This window comes from Lonchura striata, chromosome 1, assembly GCF_046129695.1.
Source record: "Lonchura striata isolate bLonStr1 chromosome 1, bLonStr1.mat, whole genome shotgun sequence".
NCBI lineage: Eukaryota > Metazoa > Chordata > Aves > Passeriformes > Estrildidae > Lonchura > Lonchura striata.
The window spans coordinates 150,347,536-150,368,829 of record NC_134603.1 but is presented as its reverse complement, the minus strand read 5'-3'; positions in this window follow the sequence as shown (position 1 = coordinate 150,368,829).

The following is a 21,294-nucleotide window of genomic DNA, read 5'->3' as shown; positions in this document are numbered from 1 at the left end:
TGCTGCCACTTGACTAACTCCAGGTGGATGCCATCAGATAGATTTAACCCAACTCAAACCTCTAGTTTTGGTGTCTAATCCTAATTCTGCTCATTAAACTACAGAAGGGAGACAGTCGATCTGCACAACCTGAGTAGTCTTTGTCTTTTTCTGCGTATGGATACATGTGCCAAATTATCAGGAGCATGGAATGTGCTTCTCTGGTGAGAAAGACTTGGATGGCCATTTGGGGAGGGCACAAATATGCAACTACAATACTTTTGGTTTCATTGTGTTGAAGGAAGTTTCTTCTTTGAATTTTGGAAGAAATCAACGTAAGGGACAGACAACTTTAAGATCTGTGTACCTGAGTATTCTTACAGTGCCTCAGTGGTCTGGGCCACCTGGAAGAGTTTAAAAGCTTTGTTAATTAGTGGTGATTGTCCTTGAAGCTGACTGAGGAGTGACCTAGCCCAAGAGCAGAGTGGACTTGCTGTGATGACAAAGGCACTACTCATTGCATCAACCAACTTTTTTTTTTTTTTTTTTTTGTAATTATAGGTTCTTTGTTGCTCTTGTCCTCTAATTAAAGATGTAAAGATGTTGTACTAATTTTTAAAAAATTTCTAGTTGAATTGAGAGCCATAAAATATATAAAATATATTCATCGACACAGATAAATACCAGTCGACTGAAGCCCACTCCTAGCTCATCACTTACCATTGTGAGAGTCCCAGTAGAGTTCTGTGGGAGCTCTTCTACTGCCCAGCTGAACACAGCTTTGGCATTACAAAATAATGCAAAGTGAAGTATCACAGTTCAATGGAGATCAAGCAGCAAATATTTGTTAAAAACATAGAACGCTTCTAAGCAGCAAAAAAAAAAAAAAAAAAAAAAAAAAAAAAAAAAGATATTAAGGATATTTACTACCTTGAAATAGTTAGCACATAATAATGAGAAATATGTAAATCAAATACACCGGTCATCCTGATAGGCAGATTGCACATCAAGCAGTCAGTATTACTGGCATTTTACCATATTTTGTAATATTTTATCAAAGCTGTCTATGTAGTTCTCATAGTTCATATTTATTTGTTTGTTTGTTTGTTTGTTTATTTTTCTCCCTGCATAGTAAATCTCTTTACTGACCTTGCTTCTTAGGAGAAAAACAGTTACATAGGTAAGGAGAGAAATTCTTTACCACTGGTTTTATCATGGCAGAGCAATGATTTTAATTGCATTGTCTATTTTTTGGGGGCTTCTGGTGGATTTATTTATCTATTTATGTGTATTTACTTATTTATGATTCATTCTTTCATATTTTTCTGTAGTGTTTCTGAGTGATAGTGGGTGATCCAGGAGTACAGGATCACCTACCCCTTACTCTTCCTTCTCAAACAGCAGAATCCTCTTAAAGCAGTACAGCTCTAAGGAGCTCGTAGTATCCAGGGTCTCCGTGCCCCAGCACTCCTGTTTCTACAGGCAGAAAATTAGTGTTCCTTTGTTTGGCATGAGGAGAGCCTGAGGGAGCCCCTGGAGCCACAGCACTGCTTGTGCACAACTGAGCAGCAGGAACAAGGACTTTCCTAAGAGCAGAAAGATCAGACTGTAGGGGTGAGCATCCGTCTTTAAAAAAATGTGTATTCCAGAGAAAATTTCTATTTCCTAATTTTGATTTTGAACATGTCCCACACTGGGATATTTTCAACTGCATGTGTTTAAGACTTGTATTGTTGTGAGGAAGAATGACAGTGCAAGAGAGGAAGAAGATATTTGAAGTGGATTTGCAGCCCTGAGCAAAATTATTTTTATTGTATTTTTAAAAAATTATTTGCTTATTCATACATTCACTGTTATTAATTTCAGCCAGCAGAAGGAAACTGGGATGGTTTCTGGAGAAGGAAGGACTAGCTCAGGTGCCCCAGGGATGTTGAGAGTCTATTGTATATATAAACATTTAATTTATTTTTAAGATGAAAAGTTCTAAATTTAAATTGCCAGTTGGTCCACAATAGTCTCAAGAATTCAATTATTAGGCTACATGGCAGTCTAAAGAAATAACACCCTGTCCTGGAACAAGGCCTGAGGTAAGAGCTTAAACAAAAGGGGAAAAGCATGAAGAAAACCAATATATTAGCAAGAAAGTTAGATTATGTGAGGATGTTTGCAAAAAACACATCAAAATTTTATATTTAATTAATTAATAGCTAATTTAGAAACTGGAATGTAAATGTTTCCTCCTTTGAGCATTTGGTTTTCTTCTCAGGCACAAAGATTTTGCTCCAACATAAGCTTCATAATTTTCAGTATATTGTCACTTAATGTTCCCTCACAAGATTCGTGTGGGTGATATTCCAGCACAAACCAGCTCCAAACAGATCTTCTAGCTTGAAAACAGTTTGTTCATATAGTTGAACTAAACTCTTTCAATAAAGTCAATTGTTGTTTTCCTAATTAATGTCCTGACTCTTAAATACCTTCATTCCAAAGGTGACAAATTTACTCTTCCAAGTCATTACACAAAAGAATCACACTCAGAAATAAGACAGAAAGGTTTCCAGTTGAGACTTATCTCCTCCTTTGTCTACACAAGAGCTCAAACCCCAAAAGCCTTATCAACTAAAAACCATCTCAAAGTTGTCAGCACACCAAAAAGGAATAATAATAATAATAACAGAAGTAGTAGTGGTAGTAAGAATTAAGACTTAAAGTATGTCTTGTGTCTCCATGTAGTGAATGCCATCAGATTAGTTGCAACCTCCCTGTTGTGTGACTCCTCCAGTTTCATGGAGCTGATTTCAGCCTTACTGTTCCAAGTTTCTCTCAATGAGTGAAGTGATCTGTCACTGTGTTTTATTAGATTTTTACTTTATTTTTTAGAGCAGATGGCTGATTATTTTTACCTGGAGAGCTGCCACTTTCTTTAGATACATTTGGGCTTTATGGTAGTCTCATTTATCTGTTTATTTCAGAAATAAGTAACCTAAATTGCAAATGTGTTATAATTTCACTGACCTCAGAAAAGACAATAGATTTGCTGCAAAGATTTACTGAATTTTGTTGAAAAAATAAAAACCCCACAAAGAGAAAATAATTTAATCCACTGGTAGCTGGACTGCTAGCCTTGAAACACCAAGTCCAGGTTTTATTACTTCTGGCATCTGTGATCATGGAATCATAAGATGGGTTTGTGTTGGAAGGGACCTTAAAGCTCATCTAGTTCCCATCCCCTTTCCACAGGCAGGGAACCTTTCACTAGACCAGGCTGCCCAGAGCACAGTCCAACCTGGTCTGGAATAGTTTCATGGCCAGTTGCTGGATATTCTGCTTTACCTTTCAGCTTGCACACATATTTGCAGAACTTGCTGTGTGTAGCCATTCACCTGTATTTATGTCTAGGTTTCTTATTGCCTTTCATCAGCTTGTATTCCTGAGCTGGAGTTATTTCATATTTGTTTTTACCACATTGTCCTTTTCCTGCAGCTCCTTCTGTCCTGGCTGAATGATTCTGCATGGCTCACTGCAAAGTTGCTGGGTACCCCTTGCTTGGACTGGGTTTGTGTTGGTGACCTAGCCAGGGGTATTTTCTTGCTCTTCTATGGCCACAGTTCAAACTTAGCAATAAGTAAGGCTTACAGAGGAGAACACGTGATTTGTAAAGCCACTCTCATAGCCAACAGTGACTACAGATGAAGTTTCTCTTTGAGTTCTTGATCTCTGACCTGCAGCCCATGGAGGGAGAGGTCTTGTGTTTGACCTTGTGAACCTTCCCCTCTTCTCATATCCATATTCTCATCAGCAGATGAGAATAAAATAAATTTTGCCTCAGTCAAACATGCTAGTGAAAATGTCCTCTGCCTGTTCAATGAAGTATGAATGATCTTTCTAAATTCTCCTCCTGTGGGTTACCCTTTGCTTGAGTGTTAATGCCCTTACAAGCCCCCAGTTTTATATAGAATCCATGCAGGCACCATGACCGTGCTGAAGAATTCACACAAATCCTAGGCCTGTCAATAGGAGTGAATCAGGATCTTAATTAATTAGCGATTTATGCTCCCCTAGGCACACTGCTAAAAGGGCATACTCTAGTAAGGTAGCTGGCACTGAGTTCAAGCTGACTGGTATTTCTTGATGAAGATAAACCACAATTTGCCCATGTGGTACAGAGAACTAATGGTACATTTCAAGTGTGCAAGAAAAATAACTGTATAATCCAGGCCATTTCTTTTCTATTTTCTTTTTTTCTTTTCCTTTTTTTTTTAACTGACTAGGGAATCCCCATTTTATCCTTTTTACACAAATTTAGCATTAAAGTTTCTGTTTTCTGTAATCCCCATGGACCTCCTGTCAGTGTGGAATATACATCTATTTCTTTTCTTTTTGATCTTAACACTTGTAAGTAATAAATAATTGATTGCCCAAGGAATTCTGGGAATATACTCAGCCTTAAATTGAGCACTAAACTATTTGCAAATGTGCTTAGGCACTAGCCCAAAAGATACATCAAAAGAATGTCAATGGATATTGGGAAGTGAAGTACCATCATATGTTGGAATTAGGAAGCATAAAATATAAGTAGAGAGATAACACTGTCAGATCTGCTGTCAGTAGTAATAGAAAAGGTATGTTTTTATAGAAGGCTATAAACTGTTGTTCAAGCTACACCAGACTTCTACCTCACTCCACACCCTATTCAGGGAATGCCTCGTTTTTGACTGTTGTCTTTAAACTGGGACTAGACAGTGCTCTTATTCCAGAGATACCTAAAGCTGAGCCTGAACAGCCTGTGAGCTCCATCTGTCAGAGAGACCTGGGGTACATTTTCTGCAGTGACTGCCCATCTTTGGCACTGCAGACAGGTTTTCTGTGGCAGTCTGATTTCACCATGGCTCCCAGCCCCCACAGAAGTTTGCTCAGTAAAGTGACCAAGTCTTTCCTACTGTGGATAAACTGTTTGTAGGGTCTGAGCTAACCTCACTACACCTGCACTGCTGTGCTTGCAGCAGAGTGATGCCCCAATATCTGGAAATCTGTGAATAAATGTGTTACATGATGTTGGCCTTGCCACTACCCCTGAAGCACAAGTCTGCTTTTCATGGAGCACATCCTTTGGGAATCCACTTAGAAACACACAAATGAAAAGATGGTAATGACAAGGAAGAGTGAGAAGGAATTTATTTACCAAAGGTAAATTGTTCTTTACCAGACTGGTTGCTTTTTATGGTGCTGGTTAAAAAGATGAGAAAATGGATGTAATACATTATCTCTTCAGTAAGGCTTCTATAGCATCCTTATCTGGAAGATGAGGAAGTACAGCTTGGATGAACAGACTGTTAGATGAGCTGAAAACTGACTGGACCATGAGGTTTGAAGAACAGTTATCAACAGCCCAAAACTCAGTGGTTGTGTACCCCAAGACTGGTGGTGTTCAGTATTTTCATTGTGATCAGTGAGAGTGCAAATTCTAAACACCTGTGCATGATGCTAAACTAAGGGAAATGATCAGCACCCTGAAAAAGAGAGCCTCAGTCCAGAGGGACTGAAAACACCTGTAAATTGGAGCTTTAAACATTCAGTAAGGTGTGTGAAGCCTGGCACCTAGAGCAGAATGACCTAATGCAGCAACACAAACTGGAAACTTCCTGTGAAATGTGGAAACTTGGAGCAAATTTGAGGGCAAGGGCTACAATTTTCATCTTGAGAAATTGAAACTGGACATTAGCAGAATTTCTTCAGTAGGAGGACAGTACAGCACTGTTATACATTTTTTGGAAAAGTTGTGAAACCTTGGTCCTTGAAGGTTTTCAAGATTCAGCCAAATAAATCCGTATCTGGTTTGACTTATAGTTGGTAACAATCTGGCTTTGAGTGAGAGGTAGGTTCAAGTGGCCTTCAGCATCTTATTTCTGTTTTTCTGATTCTTCAATCCTTCTTCCCACACAACAGCCTGAGGAGTCTCAGGTGAGTTTGCCTGTGACCTGCCTGGGTCTGTAGGGTTTTCTTTGCTTAGAAGTTTCTCAGAAGTTCCAATCTGTGCAAACTGGACATCAGTGACCATGGCTATGGATCAAAGATGGCTTTGCAGTGGCTTTTTCAGAGCCTTTTCAGTCTCCTGGTACTGTGGAAAGCTGCATTATCCATGCTGGATGTTACATCAGCCTCAAAGAGTCTCTTGTGTAAGGCAAGTGGCAGTACCTGCTGTGAAGTTGCACATGTGGGCAGTTGCAGAGGACATCCTGCACCTGGCATGCTTGTGGTTCTTCTGTCATGAGGATGGAAGATGGTCACGGGAGCAACATAGAATTGAGTCAGTCAACAGTTTAACAATCTGTAGTTCTCCTGTCAGAGAATAAAGTCTGGCAAAAAACCAAAAATTTTCTTGTGGACTCTCTTGGCTGAATAAAAACAGGTTGAATGGATATCTCATCTTCAAAATCTCCAGGTAGAAGTGTTTTGGAAGTTGCTGAGACATCATAGGTTAACAATTCGAGTGTGAAAACTGTCCCATGAAACATTTTTTCTGATCTTAACATTAAATACACTAAGATATTTGAATGAAAGGAGGCCATACTTAAAAAGAAGGATTTAAAAAATGTTCTTGTTAGCTCACTGGTGAATTAGAGTACAAGACTTTGCTCTTTGGGTTTTGAAATACTGAAACTCCCCTAGGATGGGGAACATCTTCCTACTGGTTGTAAAAGAAAATAGCCATCTAATATTCTGTTAGGTTAGATGGCTTGTCGTGGCCTGGGAACATTACTCTGTGTTTTGATTTCTTATATTCATTGTGTCGTGACACTACTGCAAAAATTCACTTTGGGATAAGTAACATTTCTCTATTTTTCAAATGTGTTCATTTTGCTTGTGTTCATACCTATTTCAATGCTCGATTTTCTGCACATGCCCTCAATATAAACTGCTGATAGGAATGATCACTGAAACAGCAAATTTGTAAGTCAACATTCAAGTATATCTGCAAAAAATTAATTCTCAATGAATAATTCTCAATAAGTATATAAAAATACATAAATCACATTTTTTTCCATCAACTGTATGTTCTGTGTACTCACATAAGCAGTGATGGCCTGAATCTTCTGATGATGCCTGTTGTAAGAAACTTGCTGAGGGATAGATTACAAAAATAGTTCTTATAGAAACATTTGGAAAAAAAGTTAAAACTGCAATTTGGCAACCGTAGTCTCTGGGGCGAAAAGTGTGTGATAACATCCTTTCTCTTCACATGGGGTTTTCTGACACACTTTCTCAGCTTATGTAGATCATGAAAACGTTCACCTCTTTCACTGCCATAACCTTTGATAACCAGTGCAGCAGTGAACAGTGTTCTACTGAAACATTAGGCACTTCACTAAATCTTAAATTACCTGAATAATTCAAAATTTTCAATGTTCAGGCTTAAGGTTGCAATTGCCTGATTACTTTAAAACAACATGGACTCAAGCTGCTCCTGGAAGATGTGAATCCTCTCCAGGCTGCATGTTCTTGCTGTCTCCTTTGGGCTATGCTGGTAGTCGTGCACTGAACCAGGTCAGCCTTGCAATGCTGCTGGGACCTGACAGAGGTGAGAGGAAGGGTGATACCCCAGTTTTGGTGCTCAATTCCCTGGTGCAGAGATGGCATTGTGAAACCAGAAGTGAGAGAGACTAGGCCATGCTTGGGAGACCTCAAAACACTGTTAAATCTCAGAAATTAATTTATCCTTTTTTGAGATTTAGTCTCAAAAACAAACCCTGAAATTCTGAAGCATGCAATGAAGTGTCCAGAAGAAAATACCCTGTTGCCAGACCATCTGGAGGTGATCTAAAGTGGTTTTTGTGCCTGACCCAACACAGGGCAGTTTCTACCCTTTCATTTGTGAGGGAACTGTGATAGCTCTGTAGGCTAGAATGATTTTGGAAGTGGTTTTTGTGCCTGACTCAACACAGGGCAGTTTCTACCCTTTCATTTGTGAGGGAACTGTGATAGCTCTGTAGGCTAGAATGATTTTGGATAAATCATTTTCTCTGATGGCAGTAGAATTTCAACAAGAGTGATTTCACACATAGCAGCTGCAGCAACAAGTGTGTTACAGTGCTTCCCCCAAAGACCTGCATGCAAGCACTTGCTTGGATTGATTAAACAGATGGTCAGTAACAAAGAAGATAATCTAGGACAACTTGGAAAGTCTTGGGAAGCAGTAGCAGACTTGTGGGAGTTGCACATCCCATGACTATGGATTTCTGAGAACTTCTCCATGTCCAACAGGTATTTCAGAAGTTAACTGAAATATTAAAAATTACTACAGGGATCCTATGCAATAAGAGCAGGCTTTCTAACACTTCATACCAACAAAGGTCCTGGCTTTCAAAGAGACTTATCTGTGTCTATGTTAACTGGAAAATCTGCTTCTCGGGATGCAGTTGTAGAAGGAGAATGGAACATGGAAACATCTGGAAAATACATGCATCACTTCAGTGGAATCACTGGTCTCACTGGTACTGAGGATGCTGAGAGCAAAGAACTAGGAAAGAATGGGGCTGGTTTGCAACAAAGGGGAGATGGGGGCTGATGTGGTTTGGACTCTGAGATTAACACCTCAGCTTCTAACTGAACATGACAGCCCCTAAAATTGCTGGGTTTTTTTTCTGAAATTAAGGATAACAGGGATTGTTTAGAGAGTAAAAGAGTTATAGGAGCCCAGAAAAGCTCTTCTTACCCCATAATCTGGAGGCTTCAGCAGACTATTGTGTTTGCCTGCTCTTCTAAAGTGAACCTAGTAGTTCCTACAAAAATAAAATAGCCAGAATCTTTCTCTCTAATCTCTTTTACCTCTTGCCATTGGCAAAGCCTCAACAGGTCAAAGCCTTAAGTAAAGTAATCCCCAACCCCACAAATTCATGTAAAGAGTAGCATGGAGGTAAAAAAATAAAGGCATAATTTGGGTGATTTTACACATTATTACAGCTGCAGGAGCAAGTGTTCTTCATGCTATCAAGAGATGAGGTGCCTCTGAGAAGTTAAATAAATAAAAAAGTTAAATAAAGCTTCCCTAGGAGTAGTAAAAGGGAACACAAATAGATCAGTTTGCTTCCTTTGGAAGTAACTCTGCTCATGTTTTAACACAGACATAAATGAGGGGCCTGAACAGGAATGAACAGGAAACAGCGCTGATAAGTTTGAGTGATTATGCAAGTATCTTTTGGAGGTAGAATTCAAACTTTATCTGTATCTTCAATATTGCCCTCTTTCTCTTGGGATCCTGTCTTGGAAAAAAATCCCACTTCACATCCAAGGGAATTAGCAAAAAAAAAAGTATTTAAATAATTAATTACAAGCATCTCTGCTTACATATGACCATGCATTGACCTCCATATGGCTAAATTAACTGTGCCACCACTTTCTCTTTTCATTTATCACCTTTTATTTTCAGTCCCTTTTGTCCTTATGGCGTGTTGTCTCGCTGTGCTTTTCCTGTGGGATATTTCTGTCCAGGTAGCAGCCATGTGCTCCCCTCCTCACTGGCAGCTCTTTCACTTGTGTTCCTTCCTACTGCCCACTTGTCCCTCAGTGCCAGCAGTGACTTGGCACAGAAAATGATGCTTGCAGGATTACCAAGCACTGTCTTTGCAGGGGCAGCCAGCTGTTGACCACAGGAGAAATAAATGCCCATTTTCTTTTTCTCAGGCTTGCAACCCCTTTCAGTTACACAGGAGGTGAACCAGGACCAGCCAGTGCTTCGATGCCTGCTGACGTTCTCCAGCTGTGCATTCCTCATCTGCCTCTGCTCTTTATTTCCCCTCCACCTCCGTTTTGAAGGATGAAAGTAATGACAATGTGGGATTCTAAATATAATTGAGCTGCTTGCAGGTTCTGTGATTGCGCTGTGGGCTGTGTGAAACCTGAGGCAACAGAACGTCTGCTTACGGTGCTGCTTTAGGTGGGAATCTGTTTAGTGCCCTAAGACAAGGCTGGAGACATAGAAAAGCTCAAAGGCCAACACAGAGGGAGATGTTGGCAGTGGTTGCCTGAAACCCTCTGTCTGTTACAGGTAGTGTCCCCGCTGGAAAATGATGTGTTCAGTGGCAGATCTCCATTACAGCAAATTAGGTATTTGCCAGTACATGAAGATTTGTCAAGTGAAGCATTTCAGGGATTGAGCACATACATCCTCTCAAGGGCAGCCCAGGAGTACTTGATCCCAGTGAGGGAGTTATTTTTTTAGGCTGCAGGCCTCAGAGCTGAAGAAGTCCCTTCTGCTCCCTCACCTCCTCCTACTTCCAGCCACTTCTTCCCACTCTCTTACTCCTCCTTCTGCTACTCTGGCACAAGCATTTGGGCATGTGGTGAAGTGCAAAGGGAGAGCTAATCTGACTTAAAAAAAACTCTGGCTGAAAAAGAAGAGGTGGGGGGTTATCTAGCTCAGCTCCCTGCTCTAATTTATTTGCAGCAATTTAGGAGGTACAAGGAGAAACAATGTAGGAGCAGGGACTCCTTTAGCAGACAAAGCTGCTCAAAATATTGCTCATCAGGCTATGACAGGACTTCCTTTTTGTGATGACTTCTTCCTGCCACCTGCAAAGAGACAAGACAGCCCTGTGGCAGTTTGTTTGATGAGGATGGGGAGGAAATAACCTGCTCACAAGTGCTGGTTACCAAACTGGGCAGCAAAGGGGAATTTGGAAGAAACTGTCAAGTGACAGTCAAGATCTATATTCTACTTTGACATATAGTTCAGTTTAAAATAGAAGTTTTTAACTAGTGAAGCTCTTCATGGTTTGAACCTCCCTAACTACAAACAGAGGAACTATCACTTAGTTCAAAGCACTGATAAAAGAAACCACTGGACCAGTAGAGAATCCTCTACTGAAAGGGAAATATATCCTTGGTTTATATCAAGGAGTTTTTCATCTGTACTCCAAAACTTAACAGTTTATGTAATCTGTAAAATATCTTTCTATGAATTTTTCTTGTGATGTTAAATGTTATTGTGCACACAGATCTATCTATATATATATATATATCTTCTTACCTCCTTTGTTTTTCAGTCTTACTCACCTCTTGTCCTCTGGAGATAACTGGAGGCTGTAGAGAGTGTTTTCAATGAGTCAGTTTGAAAGTGACTCTGGGGATCTGAGGTTGCACAAGTGCTTTTGAAAACACAACCAAAGACTTGATGTACCCAGTAGCTTCAGGCATTAGGTTAAAGTGAAATAATGCTTCAAAACTAATTCCTGGCCATCAGGCAGTGATTCCAAGTGAAGACAGATAGCTCAGAGGCCATGTCAGTGTGCTGGAGGCAGTAACTCTCCTTTTATTTGTAATGAATCTATGGGATGATGAAGCCTGTGGGCTGAGGAAGAAGCTCCTGGGATAGATGATGAGATGAAGATGTGTCTGAGACCAGATGCCTGACTTGGGACTGCCTGGGGGTGTCTCTGTACCTTGCAGATCAGGAATACTGAGCTCTAGGAAGGTAGGTAACGATAGGTGGAGTCTTAAATGGAAAAATACAAGCAGTCACTGAGTAGGAACCAGATTCCTGCCTTCTGGAGTGTTCATAATTAAGGAGTTAGATTGGTGCTTAGCTTTTCACTGGCCCATTGAATGTTGTCCTCCTTGCAGCTCAGTGAGCCAGCTGTCATAGGAGATGGGCAGGAGTGGGGCTGAGCTGTTCCTATTCCGATGGCTGGAAGATCTTGCTAGAGAAGTGGGAGGTGTGGGAAAGAAGAGTCTGGGTCTTTTACACCCTGGGAGATTGCTGCAGGGACTGAGTTGTGATGTCCATCCATGTTCAGCAGTGAACTCCTGTGTAAGGCTCACTTGGACATACTAATATAATGTTTTATTTTACTTTTTTCCAGGGAGCTTTGCAGAAAGCAAAATTATGAGGCAGCCTTTAAGGGCTTACTATGCTTCTTCTTTTTCAGATCTCAGGTAAGGTTTATTTCAAAGTGATGACAGAAGTTGATGTATATACATACATACATGCACACAGACACATGTATATGTATACAATAAATTCCTCTGGGAGTTATTTGGTACTGCAATAAGGGGACAGAATCACTATTTTGAGTTCTCCAAACTGGCGGATTTGCTGGTAATGTAAATGGGGAGGATCTGACCTTCTAGCTATTAAATCAACAGGCTCTTTTTTTTTATTTTGACTTAATTTTGTTAGATAAGTCAATATAGAACAACCCATTTGTATTTTTCTTTTTTCAAATCCCAGCAGAAATGTTGGTGTCTGGGGTGTGGTGCACAGAGATGACCCATGATATTATCATTAGAAAGTAAGTAAGGGTTCACAAAGTGATGATCCAGTGACTGTGTCCCTGCAGTGTGCCTGGCAGATTGTGACTGCTGGATAATCTTTATTGCCTCATTCTATGGAACGCTCAGCTCCTGAATTACATTAGAATCTCATATTTCATCTGCAAAACTGTGAAGCAGATACATTTTTCAAACAGTATGAACATTTTTCTTTCCTACTTTTTCAGGACAATTCCATACCTTTCCTGAGGGAGCCACAGTGTCTGGCTAAGTGGAAAAGTAATAGTGCATCTGCAATGAATAGATAAGATAAAAACTTGCTCTGTTGTAAAGGGTAAAGCTGCTTGATTGCATCTGCTTATTTTGTCAGTATGTGATTCTCACTTTCCTCTTGTCAGGCTTTGAGATTATTAGAACTGAATCTTCACTCCACTGCTTGCATCTGCTGATAGTCTTTCTTACTTTGAACCTCATGATGTGATAGCTTGAGCTGCTGTAATGACAGGTTTTTTATGCAAAAAAAACTCCCCACAAACAACAAAACAAAACCAGCTGAGGAAAGGCATGGCACCCACACATGTCCCAAAGAAGTACTTCTTCCTTAGCTGCTCTGAAGAGTTGCTACAAGCCTTTCTCAGAGTGGGAATACAGGGAAGAAGAAATCTGATATGCAAGGATTTACAGCATAGTGGCCATTCATGTCTGCCCCAGCTGGGGGTCTGCTTGTAGTGTGGATAAGAACATTTAATTTACTTTTGATCTACTTTGCTTGGGCAACAAGCAGGGTGAAGAGATCAATGGAAGCACCACCCACTCGATTAATCACCCCCAGCCCACTCTGCGTGGCTGCGCCGTCACTGCTGCCTGTGGCTGAGATACAAAGATTAACAATGGTTTGCATATGTTTACAGGTGCTGCAATTGTATTTTTATTTCCAGTTGCAGAACAGACCTGTTGCACTACGGTGTACATGAAGGTGGTGTGTGAAACCAGGTGTCCACAGACTTGAAAGTCTTTGTTTTTGCAAACGCTGATGCCACGATACGGGAGACTGGGGACACGGGGGTTGCCTCTGTGCAGCAGTAGTATCAAAACATTTTGTTATGCATTAGCAAAATTCTGTGGAACATTGTAGAAAAAGCCTAGTTTGTCTGCTAGTTGATAGATATTTCAGTGCCCCAAAACAAGTGGAGCTGGATGCAGGGAGGTATGAGTGGAGATACAGGAGCTAAAGGGGAAGTGGCAACAAAACATATTTGAGAAAATTATCTTTGCCCATATAGGAGAAAATGAAAATACTGCTTTGAGAAGATGGGTTTCCCTTGATATATTATGTAGGGAAATAATAAGTTTTGAAAGTGACATTTTATAACTTTAAAATGCTGAGGCTTGCTTAAACCTTGATGGTGCTTGAGGCAGAAAAGGAAAAAAAGGTGTAAATCAATGGTCTGAGGTTACCACAGGTCTGAGCACTTTGCAGTGAGTGACAGCTGTTGGATGTTGGACCTGCAAAGTTAGAGTCAAAACAACACCTCACATTCAGAATTTTTACTACTAAATGGATGAATCTGTCAGAGAGTTGAGTCCAACTAGAGATTCTGGAGAATTTTAATATGCAAATACCCAATAAAGATGTATTTGCCTGAGTTAGCAGTAAGGTCTAGCTCCAGTTTTTGAGAATATTTTTGTGGGAAGTCCTTGGAGAATGAAGCAGGCCATTTCACTGTTGACAGAATGAATATCCTAGGATTTTCATGTAACTGAAGAGAATTAGCCCCTGGCCTCTGTGGAAGGCTGGGTTTCCACCTCCAATTACTGTATGCCAGTACCAGTCTCAGAGCCCTTCTGGTGTGTGACTTGTTGCAACCTGAAAAATTCACAAGTTTTCCTCAAAAGCTTTTTTAAAAATAGTTCTGCTGCTTAGGAAAGTTACACACAGACTCAGAGAGATAGCTCGTCAAAATAGCAAGGGTTTAAGAGATGAGGAATGGCATGTTGCTTTTAATGGTGCTTCAGACCAGCTAGTGCCCTACTCCTGCAGCAAAGCTTGGTCAGACCCTGTTTCATGCCTCTGGGGCTGGTCCTGTCACATGCAGTTTGGATGTCCGTGATTTTTGAACAGCTGTATTCAGCTACAATAAATGTTTTCTTAAAGCCTGATTAGATCAAAATGATGTTTGTGTTGTGTGTGACAGTGCTGCGGTGACTTCGAGAACCAGACTTCATCACAAAGAGGCTTCACTGTGTCTCTGGTTTGGCTGATTAACAAATGCATTTAGTAACTGGAAAAATATGTTGCTTTGTTGATGTGTGGACTCATTTGATGTATTTTAAAAGAAAACAAACAACAAGCTGCTTGTCCAAACGAGTGTACTGACATGTCTGCAGAGGTAGGCTGGGCTGGAGGATATAATCTCATCAGATTATTGTGATCTCTTGTTTGCTTCATGGTCTGTATGAAGAAATCACTTCTCTGTTACCATCAGGTCTTGTGGGCCTCAGAGGAGGTTTCATATGGCATCATTGTGACAAACACATGATTTATGAACAGCTTGTCATGGGAAACTTAGCAAACCACAAAACTTGAGTAGGTTTGATATTGATAAAAACCACATTTCATAAAAGTTATCTGAATGGTATTTTAATGACTCAGCCAGTAACAGGAGAAAATATTCCATTCAGTGCACAGGAGACAAGATGTGCAGCTGTCAATCTAGAGTAACAGAGGTTCAGCTCAGCTTGCAAGCAATTTTATTTAAGGATGGAACCATTGGACAGGAGGTTCAGCACACACATATGGGTGATGCACTTCTCAGAGCAGGGGTGCTTCTATATCATGTGGAGCTGGGTTATTGTCTGCACCCTGGAGTACCCCTGCATTAAATTAAATCTCTCTCTGTCTTGGTGTTTTTTATTTGGGTGGCCATACATGCTCCAGCAGTTACAAATTTGTTGCTGTGTTGCTGCATTCTATGTCTGTAGCTATTTCAGGCAAAATGAGCAAATAATCCTTTAGGTAGTGGCACCTGGGAAGTTGCCTCTGCCATGGAAATTTGTTAATCTTTTAATTTGTTGTTGTTTAATAATAGAGTTGTGCTGATGCTGAAATCTTTCTGTGAGGGTGACATTGGCCTTTCCCTGTAAGATTCTCATCAATTGTCTTCACACAGTTCCTGAAAATCTTTCAGGCCTCAACCCCTGACTCAAGTTTGGTTGAAATTGCCCAGTGAGTTTGTTGGAGGGAGGGAAGAAACTATCAGATAATATAAACTTTTTTCCTAAGAATACCAAACTGAAAACCCAAATGAGGAATTTAAAAGTGAACACTACAATTACTACAAAAACTTGAAAAATACAACTGACTCTGTGCTATTCCCATGTTCAAGATGGGCAGACTTATTTTTTCTTCCTTAAATTTACAATTCATTAGTGTATTGCTGGGATTGTTAAGCAAGATAGGATGAATGGAGTAGTTCAGACCTTCCCTAGATAATGGCAAGACCTTCTGTTGTTTGCCAGAATTCTTCAGAAGTGCAGGTGTCAAATCCCCTGATGTAAAAATATGGCTTCTGGTGTACTCTTTTTAAAATTAGAGCCACCATTTTTTGCAAATTTCATGGTGCAGCATCACAAAGTACACAGAACTGAGTATATGGAACAAAATTGGGTTTTCTGTTTTAAAATCATGAGACACAGTTATGGCATTATATATACACATATACACCTCAATATGCAGACTTAGACTGTACAGTCAATATTTTGTCAAATTTTGAGATAGATGGGCATGTTAACATAGGTGAAAGTGATCATGAGTTTACTGCAAGTCTCCTGGTTTTGCTGCTTTAATTAAGTATGAATGTTCTATATGTTCTATTATATTTCTTTTTGAATATGAGAACTATCAAAATATAAGTGCATTATTTACATAGGTGAGAGTTGCTGCAGCTGATATTCTCAGCTAACACTGGGTCCCAAGTGCTGGACTGGCTTCTTATTACAGACAGTTCCTTGCAAAGTGCAAAAGGGCAATTTCTCAGCTGGGGTAAGATGAAGTTGGGAGAATTCAATCTTAAAGGCAAAGAATCAGTGTGGTTTAAAATAAGCTTTGCAAAGCCTCTACCTCAAAGGCACTTTCTAAGGCATTCAGCTACCATGGTGATGAATGTGGTATAAATAGAAAATAGATTAGCTAGAATCCAAAATGTTTCTGAGTAGATCTAAATTAACAGTGGACATTCAGGAAAGGGAAGTAGGAAGCCACAGTGCAAAATTTAAGAAAATACACACCAATAGTAAATCCAGAGTGGCTTATAGAAAGAGGAAGGTAGGAACTAGTTGATTATATCATGGCTGGTAGTACAATATCAACAGGAGTGTTGGACTCTGATTCTGTTCAACACTAGCACAGAAAAAGCAGACACAGGAGATGTTTTAGAAACCTGAGAAGCACTGAAAAAATTTTTCCTGGGAGACAAAAACTTCTTTTGAACAGACAGGTGCCAGTAAGGGCAACATTCCCCCATGGATCCATGAAGCATACAAGGGATCCCACAACAACAGGATACACAACAAGGAAAGACACTTAGAAATAAGACACTTATTCTGCAAAATACATCTCTGTCCTCCATCAACCAAACCCTCTTTAACTTGTCTGGTATCATAAGACCCTGATATAATTTGAAGACAGCAAGGGCTTTTTTAGAATGTTTGCATAAGCAGCTTGTAGTTTTCTGCCACAGTATATTAAGGTCTGTTTGGCAGGAATTAAAGGCCTCGATTTGCAAACTTATGAAAAGGACATATAACTTCAGGGACATGGATGGTTCTGTTTTCAGAGGAAGTAGTCATATATTTTAAATTGAGGTGGACTGAAGTACCCTGCTGAAGACTGGTCCTAGAAATAGCTATGCACAGGTATACATATGCAATAAGCTAATGTGTGCTTTACAGATATATCTTTGTATGAGTAGTTCACACTGTGTTACTGCTCTTTTTGGGGGGCTTTGCAGGCAAGGGGAAGGTTTAGCTTCTCCATTAATTTACTTTCTAGTGATTGAGTAACACTCTGTGATTGCTGGTGTGTGAACATCATTAATTGGTGACCTTTCCTAAGTGATTGCATGATGACAGCTTAAACCATCCTCAAGTTTACAAAGATCAAGGGATTTAAGACTGTTTTTTGTGCTGCTGCTTTCTGAGCTTCTGAAGTGTCTTTTTTGTTGTCATCACTTCTGACAGTTAGAAAACAAGGTAGGAATTCAATAATGTATTTGTGACTGAGATGTCAGCATGGGTTTTGGTGGGTACAATGACCAAAATCAGAGGGGGTAGTTTGTCTAACTCAAAAGTAATTCACTGAATATGATATGATAGCAGTTCTCCACATAAAAAAATCAAAGTTTAAAGAAAGAATGCTGACTGGATGTGTATCTAAAGACTGAAATTTTAGATATGAAAGTAATTTTAAAAATACCCCAAAACATATTATTTTGGATGAAGCATGATAGCTAGACAGCACAGAAACTTCAGGGGACATGTGGTAGTGCTTCCTCATCCTCAAGTTACACAATTCAAGATATTGGTGACCTCTCTCTGAGGAGCTAGAAATGCATGAGAATGTTCTCAGGACCTCTATGAAAGTGTCCACTGAACAAGAAGATGTACACCCTGACAACTAATCCTGACAACTAGAATTTACCATGAACATGTGACCTGCAGGTAGGTTGTTTGGGCAATGTGAAGAGCCACAATGCCAGCAGCACAGTCCTTCAGCAGATCTTAGGTGTTATCAATACAGTGAGACAGCAGAGTGCTTTTACAGAGCAGCCCAGCAAGGAGGAAAAGCTGACTGAAGCAATATCAAACAGGGGACAGGTTATGTAAACAAAGAAAACCTTTTTTGTAGTCTCATTTCTTTGAGGGTATGCAAACACTATTGGTTAACCTGCTAATTCATTTGGTGATGGCCCTGGACTCTGAGCTGCCACTAAGCTTGTACATCTGCTTTGTTTAAGAGCCTCTGTCTCCTCCTAGCAGATTACAGATGTAACCAAAGCCGGGTTTCCATTACCCCTTCCCTGAAACAGCAACGTGGCTGGGTTTGGCACTATTACCTTTGGAGATGCACAATCTAGAACACAACATGCAGTTCATCTTCACACAAAGCATCACAGGAACCCCCTCCTCATATGCTGGCTCCTTGTAGCTAAGTGCAGATGTGCATTTTCAAAGTTATCTGAGTATCTTTGGATCTGCTCTGTTAGTGCTGAATAAATTCTCATGGGAGTAAAGGTTTATCAAAGCTACACCACCTTCTACTCCCTTAGGTTACTTTCTTTGTTGTAAACATACAGTAACATCAACACTTTAAGATAAAACCCCTAAAATAAAAAGTAAACCCCCAACCATCTCCTGCCTACATAGTTCTGCCTTTGAGCCTGAAATGAAAGAGTGGCAGATATTTAGCCACATCACTTAACACGTTCCTGGAAGGCATTTGGATGTTGTGGTGAAAAGGGGTGTAGACAAACCAACATAAGACAACAAAGCTTAAATTATGTAAATTGTGGCAGGCACTACAGACATCCAAACTGAGACCTCCTTGGGTGTCCATTTCCCTTGCAGCACAGCTTAAACTCAGCCACTGCAGTGACATATACTGTGTTGAGAGCAGAAGCAGATAATGGTATCTGTGGGCTTAAAGCATGAAGTGACAATTACAAGGACTGTGTTTCAAGGGAGAGGCCAGGGTATCCTCCAAACACTGCATGATGATGGTTTGGAAGAATCTGTCATTCCCTGTATCTTAGATCAGGTGTCCCATTCTTCCTATTCTACCTGAGAAACTAGTTATTGCTATTTAAATAATCATTACATACTGGATTTCTAATATAGCACCAGGATGAATGAATGTTTTCACATTTCCCACTGCTCTAAGACCATCAGCTGGCATATGTCATCACACTTTTCATGGCACAATTTCCTTTCCAGGTACTCCATGGACTTGTCTCTGTGTTATTTAAACTACAGACAGATGTTGTCTTCTGAAACTGCTTAAGATGTGACTATATCTTACCCCCTCCCCTCACTTTTGCTAACAAAGCAACTTGTTTGAGTGCTACCCAACCCACTTCAGGCACAATCAACACAGTTAGTGTATGTATCCTACTTAAATTGTTTGAACTCAGCTGATTCTGCTTGAAGTGGGTTAGGGAGCACTCAAACAGCTGGGAGAGCTACCCGGGTAGTAATCAATGCTCAAAGGACTCTATAAACAGCTTGAAAAGAGAACAGCAGGGCACAAATGTTTGAAACCTCTGCAGCTGTTTGCAAATTGAATGTCTACAGAGAGCTCCCCTGCAACAAACTGCACGTGAGCTATTGCAATACCCATTTCCAAATTAGGTGTTCTCTCTCCTCAGCTGTAACAGCCAGCAGCTTCTTAAAAAAATAAAATGAAATGAAAGTTGAGAAGTATAAGAAAGTTTATGGTGATGTGCCCATATAGCATACGAGCAAATATTCTCTGAGCCCAGTGCAGCATATTGTGCAACAGCATGGGAGAGGGGAAATTTTGGCCAGGAAAGTCAAAGCATATTCTTTCTTTTATCTGTTGGATGCTAAAGCAGCGCCTTCCATGTGCTGTTTGATTTCACTGGCCAGATAAGGGGGGGGCAGACAATTTCCATCACGCTCCAATCCCCAGCTCTGGAGGTACTTATTAGAGTCTGAACATTCGCTGTTTCAACCCACCGATAAGGGAGCCCATCCAACAAGCAAATTGGGCTTTCTTCCATCATGCTCTGTATCTTCCAAAATCTCCAAGGGGAACAGAGTGAACAAATATGTTGAGCGAGTGTGCTCAGTTTGTGGCAAACAGCAGAACAACCCCCCCAGGACATATGCACAGTCTATAGCCATCACACCAACACTGGGCATGAGGACCAGAGGATGCATCTCATTAATTTTCTTCCACAGGCCTTCAGTCAGGAGGAGCTGCTGGTAAAGTAATGTGGAGCTGGGAGTGGGGGATAGGAAACTGCCCCCTCATGGGAAACACGCTTGCTCTGTGGTTCATGCTCAGGCCAAGGCATCTGGAGGAGCTATTTCTGGCATCACCACGCACTCGCAGTGTGACCAGGGCTGAGTCACACATCATTATCCTGTATGCAAATTAGACGTCAACAACTTTGCAGGTGATGTTTGTTGCAGCCTATTTTTTTTTTTTTTTTTGTTTGAAGTGCTCAAGTGTACCAGTATGTGGTATTCTGGGCTGACCTGGAGGACTTGTGGGCTGTAGTGCAGCCACCTGCACCCAAAGAAACAGTGTTGTGTGTTTTTACAAGTGATTGGTTCCACGTTGGTGTTTTTTCCGGGGGCAAACCCCACCTTCACTGAGACGTGAACCGAGGCAGGTCTTGCTCTGAGGGGCAGCAGCATCTGCAGCATTTGCTGTGGGGTGGTGAGCCTTTTATTCCACCTGCAATGTGTGTTATAGCCTTTGCCATCCTATGTGGCTTGGAAGAATTACAGATTATCCTGAGTTGGAAGGGACCCACAAGAATCATCAAGTCCAAGGACATCCCCAAGAGCCACACCATGTGGCACACCACATTTCCCAAACATTTCTTGAGCTCTGAAGTGCTTGAAGTGCTGTGACCACTTTCCTGTTCCAGCACCCAACCACTCACTGGATGAAGAACCTCTGCCTAATAACCAACCTAAATTTTTCAATATCTATCTTAAGAAGATTTTAAGCTGATGCAATACATCATGTCAGGCCATGCAGCTGGGGCCCTGTTTGACATGGGTGAAAGAATGTTCTCACAAGCAGGAGAGTGTGGGAGCTGTGCATGATGTCAGTGGTGTGGAATAACGAGTGGAACATGTTGGCTTTAACTGGGGTTATTTTCTTCGCAGTATCTAGTGGCTGGTTGGAATTTGTGCTGAGCACAGGGTTCATAATCCAGAGATGTCCATTTTGGGAAACGGGAGTTCAGTTTGGAGGGTGACTCCACCAACCCAGGCAGGTGGCGGCGTCACCCTCCC